General features: G+C 46.8%; 1 protein-coding gene across 1 annotated transcript in view; it reads right to left on the reverse strand.

The window, feature by feature from the left end:
* Window positions 1–13376, reverse strand: part of LOC120396362 (maestro heat-like repeat-containing protein family member 1) — a 393738-nt gene that overhangs the window by 134476 nt on the left and 245886 nt on the right. The window lies entirely within an intron of this gene.

A 13376-nucleotide genomic window follows, 5' to 3' on the forward strand; every position in this document is an offset into this window, starting at 1 on the left:
TTTACAGACTGGAAGAGGAAAACAAGCTTTCCTTCTTTTTCCATTCCCAGTCAGTTTCTGAAATTTGAATGAAATTGCTATTGAGCTCAACTAGCTCAATCAACTGAAATGAAGAAAATAGTCTTTCTGTGCCTGCAGAAGAGGCTGCTGCTGTCAAACGCTGATTTACCATTTCAGCAAACTGGTTCCAACCAAAGACTGCCACGAGTTCAGTGGTTTGATTTCCATTAAAACTTGGCAGCAAACATGAACTTCTTAATATTTATTTTAAATGACTTTACTAAGCTATTGCAAGTTTAGGCATTAACATGGGTTCTCATAATTTCAAATTTAATCTCCAATAGGTTTATTTTTCAAAAAATAAACCTGTTTTTAATTTAAATAAAAATAATCCAATTTAATTTTTAAAAAATCCCTTTTTGGGTTTCTTGGTTTTGAAACAACCGTTGATTTTTATTCACTTTGATTTTAGGAGAACTACTACATTCATGAGAATCATAAACTGCTCATATTCCATTAAAGGAGAGAAGGCAGCAAAATTCATCATATCAGTAATTTGTTATGAATTATTTACTCGGTCTTAAAAGAGACTAACTAGAGGGTTGGACACTTGTTTGTTTATGTAGGCCCATTTTCGACATCTGAACCAGTAGCAATTGCACTGGATAATGCCGCAAAACCTAAATTTTATTGTCAAATCATCTAAATCATTCTTCTTCTGCTCTTCCTGTTTTCCAAGTTTCAGATCAAGAAAATCTTCCCCTTGACAGACACTGCCCATGTGACGCTACAGGCAGAGTAGCCTGAGCAGTAACATTGTGACATCCGAGGTAATTCAGCCACTCATCACACACTCACTCCAACAACCGTGACCTTAAATGCTAACCCTATGGCCAGCTTGGTCATCTCTCCTATTGAAACCTGCAGAATCATTTGCTGACTCCTTTTAACCAATGGGATTGAATTATGCAAATCAGATGCAGATAATTAGCATTGACTGGCTGAGTTAACTCTGATGTCACAATGTGCCTCTACCTGCAGCACCAAGTAAATGGGCACAGTGTGGAAATCAAGCTTTCCTGGGGGTGGGGGTGGGGGTGGTGGTTTCCATTTGTCACGAAAATCAACAAGGTTCTCTCCACTGATGCCTAGATATTCTGGAATCAATTGGACGTAGTCTTCAAAAATTATTGCATTACAGACAGACAAAGAAATGCCATTGAATTGAGTGTTAGGCCTCACTGCACTCAGCCAACAATGACTTGTGTCTCATCCCTTTTAACGCAGTAATAACCCCCCAGCTCACCCAATCAGCGTGGAGACGCTCAGGGACTGGAGGCTGAGCATTCTCAACAGATGGCCAAAACACAGCACTAGTCATGACAGGAGATCATTCTGGTGGAGATCTCTGTCAGCGCACTATTCCAGCCCCACCTCTTTGTGACAGCTTCCTACAATGACAGCTGGAGAACAGCCCCACCCTCCTCAGGAAGAAGAGCAGCAGTGAGAAATAGAACAAGAGAAGAGAAAAGACAAGAGGAAGGGAGGAAAAGAGAAGCAAAAATGGACAAATTCCAAATGCCTCAGTGAGTCATAGATTTCAAGGCCAGAAGATCCACTCTGACCATCTAGTCTGTATAACGTGGGCCACAGAACTCCCCGCCAAATAATTCTTGCTTGAATTAGAGCACATCTTTTAGAAAAACAGCCAATCTTGATTTTAAAAATGCTAGTTGTGGAGGATCCATTACAACTCTGGGTTAATTGCTGCAAACCCTGACTGTTCAAAAATGTTCACCTTATTCCAGTCTGAATTTGTCTAGCTTCAATTCACAGCCATTGGCTCTTGTTATATCTTTGTCTGCTCAAGTGACGAGCCCATGAGCAAATATTTGTTCCCTTATGCTCATCTGTTATCCTTCTCTTTGTTAAGCTAAATAGATTGAGCTCCTTGAACCTATCTTTATAAGGCATGTTTTCTAATCCTTTAATCATTCTTGTGGCTCTTCTCTCAACCCTCTCAAATTTATCAGCATCTGTCTCAAATTGTGGACACCAGAACTGGACACAATATTCCGGTAGTGGTCACCCCAGTGCCAGGTACAGAGATATAGAACCTTTCTACTTTTACCAGTGATTCTGCTAGATATGGGTCCTATCTATCGCATTTGCCCTTTTGGTCAAAGTGTCTTAGTGGGAGCTCATAGTCAGCTGATTACCTACCATGACCCCAAGTCTTTTTCAGGGTCACTATTTCCCAGGATAGAATCCCCCTCTTGTACACATAGCCTATATTTTGTTTCCTAAAGGGAAACTTTACATTTGGACATACTAAAATGTATGTTATTTGCTTGTGCTCAGGTAACTAAGCAATCCAGATGGCTCTGTATGAGTGACATGTCCTCTTCATTATTTACCACTCCCCCAATCTTTCTGTCATTGGCAGATTTTACAGTGATGATTGTATATTTGCTTCCAAGTCACTGATCAAAATGTTAGTGTACATCCAAGAACCGATCCCTTCAGGACCCTACTAGAAAGACACCCACTCGATAATGATCCCTTATTTACAATTATGTTTTGAGACCTAGTAGGTAGCCAGTTACTAAGGGGCGGAGTCCCAGGTGGGACATTTTTCTGCCAACTTACTTACTGTTTTACGAGCCTACAGCTCGGCTGGCAACATATGGATCAGACTGAACTGGCTCCAACCCTCACTGAGAATCTTACCTTCTACCCAGGGAATGTCTGCTTTCTACAAAATCAACATAGAAAGGAGAACACTCCCAAATAAGCTCCTCCTTAGCACTCAGGTACGTGACCACAAATCCTCTCTCCTAGAGGACTAAGACTGCAAAAAGGAGGCTTCTTGCAGCAAGGCTACAGGGGTCTCTGAGTTTCCCCCTTCCCTGCATCCCTGTCCTGCCTGGCTGAGGTTAAGGGTGCTGTGTGAGGTCACAGCCTCCTCGCCACCTTTGCCCAATAGGCTAAGTTCCTGCCAAAGGCTCTTGTGAAGTCACTCAAAAATCCCCCTTCAGCACCAGAGCCTGTCAACCAGGCTAGGGGCCTGAATCCCTCCATGCGCCTTTTGTGCCCAGCTACACCATCGACTGCAGCGTGTGGGGAAACAGGCCCTAAATGTTTATCTTCTGATCCCTGAGTGCAGCACAAGCCTAGAGGTACAGTCGTCTCTGGGATAATAGCACCAAGTGATGCTCAGCTACACTCTAACAAGGCCCAGGTGGGAGTCCTTCCATTAGCTTCCATGGGCCTGGAATCAGAGAAGAAGCTAATCGAGATGGGGGAGTCACAGAGAATGGTGCTGTTCCCATGTCTCCTGTCCCTCCTGGGGCAAAGGGCCAGCCCTCGGAGCTGAGTTTATGCAAAGACATAGCTCTGTGCTGCTGTTCACAGCCCGGGTAGGTGCTGCGTGGGCAGTCAGGGGAGGGCTCTGACTTATGCGTGGGCTCAGAAAATAGTGTTGCCACATGGGAGACAGGATCTTCCCAGCTCCACAGGACTGGGTGGTTGATGTGACCCAGCAGCCGAAGGGGACGCACTAGCAGCTGCTTTAATTCAGCCTAGTTCCAGAGATGTCTCTGGGACTACAGTGGATTGCACAGGCCCAGAGAGTTACTGAGAAGGTGGTGGTGGTGGTGGTGGTGTGAGGGGAATATCAGACATGCCAGCCCTGATGAGTCTGCCAGGAAAGTCTGTGAAATAGGCCAGATCAGGGGAAGACCAAGGGTCTGTTCTGCTGAGAAATGTGTCAGCTGGAGCTGATGGTATGGCACTGTCTATTGGGCCCTCTCTGAGCCTTGTTTATGGGGCTGCGTGGAGCATGTCTGAGCTCCCCAGGAGATACCCTGGAGAGCTTATACAACAGGACCCACCTTCCCCCCTGGATCCACCCCATTGTGCTGTGATTGCAGCTCCGTGGAGGAGTAAGGAAAGGGCTCCCTCCATGGAGGCTGAGCCACTGGTTGGAAATTCAGCTCTTCACTGAACAGGCTTCTGGGAAGCATGGTCCTCCCCGGCAGGTCCCTTTACCTGCAAAGGCTGGTGAAGGGATGGATGAAAGAGCAGAGATAATAGGTGGGACTGTACCTCCAGAGAGCCACCGGCAGAAGGCTGGAACTTCACCTTGCTGATGAACTCCTCCCAGTGCTCCAGGATGGCGAATATCTCACCTAAGTGTTGCCTAGCACACAGCCCAAGTGCTCGGGCGAGTCTGAGAGACAGAAAGATGGAAGTTGGGACTGCTGAGCAACTGGCCAAGGGGCCAGGATGGGCTCTCAAAGTCATTGCCATGGGCATGGGTATAAGGAAGATCTTTTCAATCCACTGGACCTTGTCCAAGGCAAAACATACACATGTAGCATCAGGGGATTGACAAGGAATGAGGGATCTCTTGACCGTGGAGGAGCAAAGACCTCACCTCTCTCCTCTTCTTCTCGGAAATCAACCATCTCCACCAGAAGCCATAGCTGGGGCTTGATGCTCTCTGCTGGAAAAAACCATCAGCACGGTGCCCCAGCACTTGGAGAGGAAGCTCTGCGAAAGAGACGCCATCATGCTGGATGCATTGGGCAAGGCCTGGCATGCACAGAGCCACTGGGTATAGTTGTCTGCTTCACTGGCCCCAAGCTGCCCCTGGGTAGCGACTGCTGTTCTGAACTAGGCTCTGATCCCCAATTCCTTCCAGGACACCGACCTTGTCACTGGGCTGTTTATCACCGTGGGTAGCTGGCGCCTGATACTAGCGATGAACCAGCCCAGCCAGGTATGGTCCGAGATGAAGAAGAGAAGCTCTTCCAGGAACTGCCAGGGAAAGAAGAGCCAGTTAGATCCAAGAGGGGCCAAGAAACTGGTCCTCTCAATAGCCCCAGCCAGGAACCCACCACAGCTGGGAGGGAAGGGGAGGGGAAGAGGGAGTGTGCACTGTCACCCGCCCCACGTCTCTCCTAATGCTTGTGAATCCTTAAGAGCTGCCCCCGGTGCTTCTCCAGTTGTACCTGCTTGTTGTGTATTTGGTTGTCATGGTTTTTGTTCCTATGGCAACTGAGTTAGATTATTAGGGGATAGCCCAGCCTGCTTCGGCTGGTTGTCTGCGTCTGTAAATAAAATGGTAGTTTTGTTAGCTGTCTGCTGTTTGGCCTCAAGTGATTTCTTCCTAAACCGGCTGCCCCCAAGGATATAACATGTGGTGACAATGGATGGGATTCCGGTGCTGCTCCAGTAACAGAAGGAAGTAGAAGTCAAGGTAAAGAACAAAGAAACAAAAACTGCTTGTTTGCACTGACTGTGAAAGTGAAACTAAAAATCATGGCTACTCTGACCAGGCCACTGGAACCTTTTGATGAGAATATAGAGCAGTGGCATGTGTATACTGAGCGTTTTGAGCTTTTTGTTATTGCAAATGACATTACAGAAGCGAAGAATGTGCTTAAGTGTTGTAGGGGCTAATATTCTTAAGTGTTGTAGGGGCTAAAACCTACTCCCTGCTACGCAGCTTACTACACCCTGTTAAGCCTGAGACTAAATCTTACAGTGACATTGTGGAAATCCTGGGGTCCCATTTTTCCCCAAAACCACTGGTAATTGCTGAAAGATATAGGTTCCACCAAAGAGACCAAAAGGAAGATGAAACAGTTGTACAATTTGTAGCAATTTTAAAAAAGCTAGCAGAACACTGTGAATTTAAAGAGATGTTAAATGATGCCCTGCGTGACAGGTTAGTGTGTGGCCTCTACAGTGAAGCTATACGGAAGCGCCTACTGACAGAGGCTCAGCTTACATTACAGAAGGCTGTTGATATTGCTGTCTCCATGGAACTGGCTACAAGGGAGGCGCAATACATCGGTGCATCCCCTAGGGTGCAAAAAGTGTCACAAGAACCGACCCACAAAACTGTGCGGAGTCAAGAATGTTACTGCTGTGGTAAGCTGGGTCACCAGGCATCAGAATGCTGGTGTAAGGACCTGGTGTGTCGACACTGTGGCAAAAAGGGACACATTGAGTGTGCCTGTAAACAAAAGAAAAAGAGGCCTGTGGTCTGGCCGACAAAAAGAGGAACCCTGCATACCCTAGAGCAGACCCAGGATGATCAAGGTGACACCTCATCGCAAGAGGAAGTGCCACTGCATGTTTTGTCTTTGGCAGTGGGCTCACATGAATACTGGGTAACCCCGTTGTTGTATGGCAAACCTATACGCATGGAACTGGACACCGGTGCAGCTAGTCTCCGAGACTGTGTGTAAAGAAAAGCTACAGCATCTTTTGTGTTTGCGTCTGTCTTTGGGGTGCTTGTGTCTCTCTCTGTCAGGGCAGACTGCTGAGCCCTGATTAGGGGGCGTAGCTAGGCGGAGGAGGGGGCCTATAAAAGCGGCCGCCCAGCCAGGCAGCGGCACAGCTGATCGCAGCGGCCCAGGAGCCGGCCAACAGGGCTGCTAACAGGGGAGTTTGAGTGGGAGTGTACAGGGAGAGGCGGAAGGGGGCGGCGCCGTGTCCCCTGAGTTCCCCAGGTAGGAACGCCGAGCGAGGCTGAGACAGCAGCAGCCATGAGCCAAGCAGCGGAGGATACACCGAGGATGAGAGCATGCAGCAGCTGCGGTATGTACATGGTTCTAGCGGGGGACCCAGAACAGTACTATGTATGCATGAAGTGCCGCCTAATAGAGCTGCTGGAGGAAAAGATCCAAGGCCTAGAGCTGCAGGTAGAAACCCTGGTAGAGCATAGAAGGGGGTTTGAGCAGCTGATGGAGCAATGGCAAGCAGTGACCGAAGGGGAATGCCCAGGGGTACAGGGGGAAGCAGGGGCTAAGGCCAGTGATGGGGGACTGTCGGATGAGGAAGATGGGCGGTGGAAGCATGTGACCGTGAGAAGCAGGCCGAGAAAAAGGAGAGCCAGTGAGGGAGAAATAGAGCTAAGGAACAGGTTTGAAGGTCTGGAGAATGAGGAAGGGGTAAAGCAGGTGGTAGCTGACGGTGGGAGGCCAAGGAAAAAGAGAAGAGCGGCTAGTCCGATAGAAAGAGGGGAGGAGTCTATGGAGGCAGCACCAAGTGTGGGCCAAGGGAGGATACAGGATGGCTTAACGGGAACCACAAGGAATGATAGGAATGGAAGGAGCTTGCAACCAGGGGGGACGGAGGATAGGTTAGAGGACCGCACTGTCCCCAGGCAAAGGCAGGTCTATGTGATTGGGGATTCCATACTGAGAAGGTTGGACAGGCCTGTGACCAGGGCCGATCCGGAGAACAGAAGGGTGTGCTGTCTACCGGGCGCTAAAATACGGGATGTGGACCTGAGGTTGAAAAGGATCCTAAGAGGAGCAGGTAAGAACCCTTTGATCATCCTTCATGTAGGAACGAATGACACGGCTAGATTCTCGCTAGAGAGGATCAAGGGAGACTATGCCAGGTTGGGTAAGACGCTCAAGGAAATTGAGGCTCAGGTGATCTTCAGTGGGATCCTACCTGTCCCTAGGGAAGGGCGCCAAAGGGGTGACAGGATCGTGACGATTAATAGTTGGCTGAGGGAGTGGTGTTACAAGGAGGGCTTTGGGATGTATGGGCACTGGGAGGCTTTTGGGGACAGACAACTGTTCTCACGGGATGGGCTCCACCTAAGTAGGGAAGGAAGTAGACTTCTAGGAGGGAGGCTGGCTCATCTGATTAAAAGAGCTTTTTCACTGGGGGGAGACGGTTGGGAGAGGTCCAGGTGCTCTCCACGCCAAATTTATACATTGGGAGTGAGAACAACAGGATAACAACAGATATAGCCAGAGGGGGACGGTTAGGTGTAAGGAAGAGGGGGGGACGGATACTAGATTGACAGGTCATACTGGTAGTACTGTGTCCCTACCAAGTTGGGTGAAAAGGGTGAGAGGAGCCAAACAGCAAAAATTAGGATGTTTGTTCACCAATGCGAGAAGCTTAGGTAACAAAATGGAGGAACTGGAGCTCCTGGTCCGGGAATTGAAACCGGATATAGTAGGAATAACCGAAACATGGTGGAACGGTAGCCATGACTGGAGTACAGGTATGGAAGGGTATGTGCTGTTTAGGAAAGACCGATGCAAAGGTAAAGGTGGGGGAGTAGCATTGTATATCAATAATGAGGTGAAATGTAACGAAATAACTAGCAATGCAATAGATAATACGGAGTCTGTTTGGGCAATGGTCACATTGGGGAAGAAAACTACTAGAGCCTCCCCTGGGATAGTGATTGGGGTGTGCTATAGACTGCCGGGATCTAGCCTGGATATGGATAGAGAGCTCTTTAATGTTTTTAAGGAGGTAAATACTAATAGGAACTGTTTGATCATGGGGGACTTTAACTTCCCGGATATAGCTTGGGAAACAAATGCTAGTAATAATAATAGGGCTCAGCTTTTCCTAGACGTGATAGCTGATGAATTCCTTCATCAAGTAGTTGCTGAACCGACGAGGGGGGATGCCATTTTAGATCTGATTTTGGTGAGTAACGAGGACCTTGTTGATGGAAATAGTTGTAGGGGACAACCTTGGCTCGAGTGATCATGAGCTAATTCATTTCAAAATAAATGGGAGGATAATCAAAATTGCATCTGAGACTAAGGTATACAATTTCAAAAGGGCTAACTTTACTAAATTAAGGCGACTAGTTAGGGAAGTGGATTGGACTAACATATTCAGGGATCTAAAGGCAGATGACGCCTGGGGTTACTTCAGGTTGAAGTTGCAGGAGTTGTCAGAGGCATGTATACCGAGAAAGGGAAAACGGCTCGTAGGTAGCAGTTTTAGACCGAGCTGGATGAGCAAGCGTCTCAGAGGGGTGATTAAGAAAAAACAGAAAGCGTACAAGGAGTGGAAAATGGGAGGGATCAGCAAAGAAACCTACCTTATTGAGGTCAGAGGGTGTAGGGAAGCAGTGAGAAAGGCAAAGAGCCGGGTGGAGATGGACCTAGCGAAGGGGATTAAAACCAATAGCAAAAGGTTTTTTAGCCATATAAATAGGAAGAAAACCAAGAAGGAAGAAGTGGGACAGCTTAAAACTTTAAACGGCGTGGAGATTAGGGATAATCTTGGAATGGCACAATATCTGAACGAATATTTTGCCTCGGTCTTTAATGAGGCTAATGAAGGGCTAAGGAATAGTGATAGAGGGACTGATGGGAATGAAGATATGGGGGTAGACATTACGGTATCTGAGGTAGAAGCCAAACTTGAACAGCTAAACGGAAGTAAATCGGGGGGCCCGGATAATCTACATCCTAGAATATTAAGGGAATTGGCGAGTGAAATTACAAGCCCGTTAGCGATGATTTTTAATAAATCTCTAAACTCGGGGGTTGTACCGTTTGACTGGAGATTAGCTAATATAGTTCCTATATTCAAGAAGGGGAAAAAAAGTGACCCGGGTAACTACAGGCCTGTTAGTTTAACATCTGTAGTATGCAAAGTCATGGAAAAAATTTTAAAGGAGAGAGTGGTTACGGACCTTGAGGCCGATGGCAACTGGGACAAATTACAGCATGGTTTTACGAAAGGTAGATCGTGCCAAACCAACCTGATCTCCTTCTTTGAGAAAGTAACAGATTTTTTAGACAAGGGAAATGCGGTGGATCTAATATATCTTGATTTCAGTAAGGCATTTGATACGGTACCGCATGAGGAATTACTGGTTAAATTGGAAAAGATGGGGATCGAAATGAAAATCCAGAGGTGGATAAGGAGCTGGTTAAAGGGGAGACTGCAGAGGGTCGTATTGAAGGGGGAACTGTCGGGTTGGAGGGGGGTTACCAGTGGAGTTCCTCAAGGTTCGGTTTTGGGTCCAATTTTATTCAATCTATTTATCGCTGACCTGGGAACCAAGAGTAGGAGTGGGCTGATAAAGTTTGTGGATGACACCAAGTTGGGAGGTATTGCCAATTCAGAAAAGGATCGGGATATCCTCCAGGGAGATTTGGATGACCTTGTAAACTGGAGTATTAGTAACAGGATGAAATTCAATAGTGAGAAGTGTAAGGTTATGCATTTAGGGATGACTAACAAGAACTTTAGATATAAGCTGGGGACGCACCAGTTGGAAGTAACGGAGGAGGAGAAGGACCTAGGAGTCCTGGATGATCATAGGATGACTATGAGTAGGCAATGTGATGTGGCCGTTAAAAAAGCTAATGCGGTCTTGGGATGCATTAGGCGAGGTATTTCTAGTAGGGATAAGGAGGTGCTAGTCCCGTTATATAAGGCGTTGGTAAGACCTCATTTGGAGTATTGTGTGCAGTTTTGGTCTCCCATGTTTAAGAAGGATGAATTCAAACTGGAACGGGTACAAAGAAGGGCCACTAGAATGATCCGAGGAATGGAAAGCCTGTCGTATGAAAGGAGACTTGAGGAGCTCGGTTTGTTTTCCTTAACCAAAAGAAGGATAAGAGGAGATATGATTGCACTCTTTAAATATATCAGAGGGATAAATACCAGGGAAGGAGAGGAATTATTTCAGCTCAGTGCTAATGTGGACACGAGGACAAACGGATATAAATTGTCAGTCAGGAAATTTAGGCTTGAAATTAGACGAAGGTTTCTAACCATCAGAGGAGTGCAATTCTGGAACAGCCTTCCGAAGGAAACAGTGGGGGCGAAGGACCTCCATGACTTTAAGATTAAGCTAGATAAGTTTATGGACCCAAAACCGAACCTTGAGGAACTGCACTGGTAACCCCCCTCCAACCCGACAGTTCCCCCTTCAATACGACCCTCTGCAGTCTCCCCTTTAACCAGCTCCTTATCCACCTCTGGATTTTCATTTCAATCCCCATCTTTTCCAATTTAACCAGTAATTCCTCATGCGGTACCGTATCAAACGCCTTACTGAAATCAAGATATATTAGATCCACCGCATTTCCCTTGTCTAAAAAATCTGTTACTTTCTCAAAGAAGGAGATCAGGTTGGTTTGGCACGATCTACCTTTCGTAAAACCATGCTGTAATTTGTCCCAGTTGCCATCGGAAACAGTGGGGGCGAAGGACCTCCATGACTTTAAGATTAAGCTAGATAAGTTTATGGAGGAGATAGTATGATAGGATAACGGGCTTAGTCAATAGGTCAATTAAGTGCCACACTGGTAATTAGTACAATGGGTCAATTATTTGGGAAGTATGAAGGGAATCACTGTGACATTGAACATTAAACCTGACAGTCCACCAAAATATCTGAAAGCCCGAACTGTGCCATATGCCATCAGGCCAAAAGTTGAAGCAGACCTGGAGCGCTTGGTCACCAATGGAGTCCTAATACCAGTTACCCATAGCTCCTGGGCCACACCTATCGTTCCAATAGTGAAGAAAGATGGCTCTCTCCGGATTTGCGGTGATTTTAAAGTCACTGTCAACCCAGTGTTGTGTGCAGAGCAATACCCGCTTCCCCGCATCGATGACCTCTTCGCAGGCCTGGCTGGGGGATAAAAGTTCAGTAAGATTGATCTGAGTCAAGCATATTTACAGATGCACATCGATGAAAAGTCCCAAGAGCTGTTGACTATTGTGACTGATAAGGGGCTTTATCAATACTGTCGCCTACCCTTCGGAATAATGTCTGCTCCCGCCCTGTTCCAGAGGGCTATGGACCAGATCTTGTGTGACTTGTCAGGGATTCAGTGCTATCTGGATGATATCCTGGTCACTGGAAGAAATGAAGAGGATTACTTAAAGAATCTAGAGGCTACCCTACAAAGACTGGAAGAGTATGGCCTACGAGTTCGCAAATACAAGTGTGAATTCTTCAAGCCCCCTGTTGAATATGTGGGACACATCATTGATTCTGCAGGTCTTCATAAGGCCCCTGCAAAAGGTAAAGCTATTGTGGAGGCTCCTCCACCTCGAAATGTAAGCCAGCTGCGCTCGTTTCTAGGACTACTGAACTATTATAGAAAGTTCATCTCACAGTTAGCCACACTGCTAAAACCACTTCATGAGCTCCTTGGGCAGAACAAGGCCTGGAAGTGGACTGAAGCCTGTGATGTTGCATTTAACAAAGCTAAGGATGCATTGCTAAATTCTGAAGTTCTAACGCACTTTGATCCATCCTTACCCCTACAATTGGCCTGCGATGCCTCCCCTTATGGAGTGGGAGCAGTCGTGTCACACATTATGCCTTCGGGAGAAGAGAGACCTATTGCTTTTGCTTCACGCACTCTAAGCAAAGCAGAAACTAACTACGCCCAAATCGAACGTGAGGCTGTAGGAATTGTTTTTGGAATTCGGAAGTTTCATCAGTACCTGTTTGGGCGAAAGTTTACTCTTCTCACGGACCATCGACCTCTGATGTCAATTTTTGGACCCTATACAGGCATTCCCCCATTAGCTGCTAGTCGTATGCAACGTTGGGCATTGTTACTTTCAGCACACACATATGAAATCAAATATCGGAAATCCACTCTGCACGGCAATGCAGATGGCCTCTCAAGGTTGCCTTTGCCGGTCAAACATCAAGATAGTGCCCAAAAGGAAATCTACTTTGAACAGGTAGAGAATACACCCATCACTGCTACTCAGATAAAGAAGGCAACTCGCGTTGACCCAGTATTGTCCCAAGTTATGGACCTGGTGATGGATGGAAAATCTCAACAAACCTCTCCGGTCTCACCCGACTTTGTTACCTACATGTCCAGGAGGACGGAGTTATCGGTCCAATCTGGTTGTTTGTTGTGGGGGAGATGTGTCATTATTCCACCACCACTGAGATCACAGATGTTAGAACAGCTACATTCTGGTCACTGTGGAATAGTGTGCATGAAGGAAATTGCACGAAGCTATTTTTGATGGCCTGGATTGGACAGTGCTATTGAAGAGAAGGCAAAAGCTTGTATGTCATGTCAGGGTGTGAGGAATGCACCCCAGTGGGCACCCCTACTCCCATGGGACTGGCCTGAAAACCCGTGGCAACGTATTCACATTGACTTCGCTGGCCCCCTTGAAGGAAGCATGTTCTTGGTGGCAGTAGATGCCCATTCTAAATGGCCAGAAATCTCTATAATGCAGTCCACTACTGCAGAGAGTACTATCCAAAAACTACGAGGACTCTTTAGTCATTTTGGTCTGCCAGAACAACTTGTGAGCGACAACGGACCGCAGTTCGTCTCTCAGGAGTTTCAAAATTTTATGAAGGCAAATGGGATACACCACATCACGTCAGCACCATATCATCCATCCACCAACGGATTAGCTCAAAGATTTGTGCAGACAATGAAACACGCTTTGAAATCAGCAAGGGGACAACACTCCATTCAAAAGCATCTGGATACCTTCTTACTTTCCTACAGAAACACACCTCATGCATCCCCGGCCTTTCTAATGATGGGACAACAGCTGCGCACTTGCTTTGATCTGCTGAA

The sequence above is a fragment of the Mauremys reevesii genome, linkage group 2 (assembly GCF_016161935.1).
Source record: "Mauremys reevesii isolate NIE-2019 linkage group 2, ASM1616193v1, whole genome shotgun sequence".
Lineage (NCBI taxonomy): Eukaryota > Metazoa > Chordata > Testudines > Geoemydidae > Mauremys > Mauremys reevesii.